Source organism: Anarrhichthys ocellatus, unplaced genomic scaffold (assembly GCF_004355925.1).
Source record: "Anarrhichthys ocellatus isolate YVR2014 unplaced genomic scaffold, GSC_Weel_1.0 scaffold1, whole genome shotgun sequence".
Lineage (NCBI taxonomy): Eukaryota > Metazoa > Chordata > Actinopteri > Perciformes > Anarhichadidae > Anarrhichthys > Anarrhichthys ocellatus.
The window spans coordinates 17,319,172-17,322,180 of record NW_022280031.1 but is presented as its reverse complement, the minus strand read 5'-3'; the positions used below and the strand labels follow the sequence as shown (position 1 = coordinate 17,322,180).

The following is a 3,009-nucleotide window of genomic DNA, read 5'->3' as shown; positions in this document are numbered from 1 at the left end:
ACACACACACACACACACACACACACACACACACACACACACACAAAGACAAATAAAAGAAAGTAAATAAAACTAATCACTAATAGATGTCAAAAGACACCCCAAAAAACAACAACTCAAAAATAAAATAATAAAATGTTGTGGTCACATTTGTGGCCTCTCTTACTCGCAGAACTAAATTATTCACGTTCCTGTGTGCAGTCCGCCTGGTTAACCGTCACGTGTTGAGCGTGTCTCCTTTCGTAGCTCCGCTCAGTATCGTGGACGCAGGCAGAGAGAGTGACGGAAGCCTACCAAGAAATATTCCAGCAGGAAAAACTAAAGAAATCTCTACTTTGAGCATCAAACGCTCAACCCCTGTGGTCTCCCAAGAAGTTTGAAAAAGGTTTGTTTCTTGCCTCGTCGTGGGGGACGGCATCTGCTTGGATTCACAACAGTTCAAATGGATTCCAGCGACAACACAGTTTCAGAATCAAATACAAATAAATGAATGTTGAAATGTCTACAGTGACTTCATAAAACCAGCCTGCAAAAATACTCTTCCAATGTCGATCCATGTGTTCAAGATTTTGCCATTTGTAAACAGCTGTTTACTGCAGCTGGAAACAAATGGTTGAGCGCGTGAGACTTAAAGAGAATGTGCTGTAACTAAAACATGATAAAAGCTCTATAGAGCTGCATCTCTCTCTCTCTCTCTCTCTCTCTCTCTCTCTCTCTCTCTCTCTCTAATATAGCATATAAATATTGGTTGATGGAGGCCGATTCTGAAATCAAAACGTAATAAGTTGCACTTTCTTTAGTAGCAGAACCAGCTAATAACGGTGCGTGATAGCAGATGTGTGCGTGTTCGTATCTCAGAAGTGCGTCAGCAGGAGGAGAAGCACGGGTCAGGTTTCTAAGAGACGAGTTTAATCAACCGTCAAGTTGCTGATATTTTACGGCTAAATCCTTAACAGTTAAAATATGATTCTATAATTACGGACAGAGACGATACAAGTTATAAGAACAATGTACAGCGACCGTTACATTATTAATTATATGTAAAAATGTGCGGTTTAAATATTATTTATTATCTAATGAATTAGATCTCTTACTGATATTTAAGTGCTGATGTGTTCCTCTTGCTTTTTAAATATGACACTGCGTTGTTTCCTTTGAACTGAAAAGTATTTTTCTTTATTAATCCAAGAGCCAAATAAAGACGCAGAACTCAGGGGATGAGCTCTACTAAATGACTTTATGTTAATGCGCATTTATCTATTTATTTACACTTTTTAAAAAAATCTTCTTTTTTTTGTCACTTTTTAATGTGAGCAAGACGGCAGAGAATCTTTTGTGTGCAGAATTTCCTTCAATGCATCAAAACATTTTCTTTTTACTTTAAAATTATTTTTGCAAAAGCTTTCGTGACAAAAAGCTTTATTAGATATGAAACACGTAAGATGAGATGGAGCTGTATTTAGTGTATTGTTAAAATAAAACATAACTTATTGACTTTCATGCAGAACTTTTGGCTGTATAAAAAAAACCTGTATAATATTAAAATATTACCACACTTTGTGGAATTAAAAGCACACTTTTAATTCAATATTAAAGACTGAATATGATGTGAAAAACTGGGCCATGAATGTAATGTGTTGAGCAGGTTATTATCCGTTAGCTGTTGCTGTTCAAACTACGCTTCCTCCTTTAGATTGACTTTCCCCCTTTCATCCATTCGTTTGGAGAAGGTTGTCGGCAACTTTAAGATTGCCGACAACAGAGATGGTGTTGTCGATAGGCGGAGCCCTGACGGCCTGGTTTCTTCGATTCAAACGGGAATCGGACGGAAACGGAAACTCACATTTTCTGCACACGTTGTTGTAAAGGTGAATAAATGGATTTACTGCAGAAGTTGATGTAAACGGTTACGGCTCTCGGCAACAGTTTACGGCTCTGATTGACCTCGTTCCGGCTTTTTTCTCAGTGGCATAAAAAGTCTCTTCATGGAAGCGATCTAAAGATTAGACGCAACACAAATACTTCATTTCAGCTGATCAGTGATCGATTTGTTGCTTTGATAGATTTGTTTTAGTTGTTTGATGTGCCCGTGCACTCCACAGGCCCCAGCTGGGGAAATGCTTTCCAAGCAGCCGGCACGCTGGGAAAAATTGCTGAGTTTTTTGTTTTTTTTTAAAACAACCTCACAGAAGATGATTTACACTTTTTCTTTTTCTTTCTCTGACATCTGAGATTAAAGCACGACTACAATAATAAAAGATTAAGAAACGCTTTGAAGCCTTGGACGCCTCTGATTCCTCGCAGTGCATTTCCGGTCGCCCAATCGCTTTCCTGGAACTTTTACAACATGACAAGACAGGATCAACATGTCCTTTGACCTTACCTGTGGTTCCCGGGGTCAGCTGTCCGTCAGTCTGCCACGCTCTCAGTTTGTCGCTTTCTCTCGTTTCGATAGTGTGCCACTCTCTCTTTCTCTCTCTCTCTCTCTCTCTCTTGGACCCTCCACCCCCCTCTTTCTTTCGCGCTTTTATTTCTCTGCCTCTTTGGTCCACAAGTCCACCACTCTCCTTTTTTCTGTCCTCTCTCCCTTTTTCCACACTTCACCTCTAATTGTGTAGGTTTTGTCTTCTCTCTCGCCCTGTTTCACTTCTCGTCTCTCGCCCGTCTCTGTTTCCGTTGTCTCTGGTTCTCTCTCTCTCTCTCTCTCTCTCTCTCTCTCTCTCTATGAGGTTTTCTTTCTCCAAACCTCTGTTTATCCCCCTCTCCTCCGTTTCTTCTTTTTTCTCCTTAAGTAGCAGTACCTTGCCCAGCTGTCGATGATGAAGACATAATGGGAGGTTTGTACTGGAGGCGGGACCTGCGGTGCAGTGGGTTGGGGGATGGGGAAAGGTCACAATGATGCAGAAGATGGACAGATAAATGTGAACCAGACCCTCGTGTGAAGTGTTGTTTCTGGTAGGTGTTATCTCTGTGGCCCACATCGGAAGCCGACATCAGGCTTTGAGGGGA

General features: G+C 40.9%; 1 protein-coding gene across 1 annotated transcript in view; it reads right to left on the bottom strand.

Annotated features, from left to right (window-relative positions):
* The window catches only part of asip1 (agouti signaling protein 1), a 28,298-nt gene extending 25,721 nt beyond the window's left edge, over positions 1-2,577 (bottom strand). The window contains exon 1 of the mRNA XM_031853624.1: positions 2,384-2,577. The gene's annotated coding sequence lies outside the window, so the exon portion shown is untranslated. The remainder of the gene's footprint in view (positions 1-2,383) is intronic.
* Between the last annotated feature and the right edge of the window lie 432 nt (positions 2,578-3,009).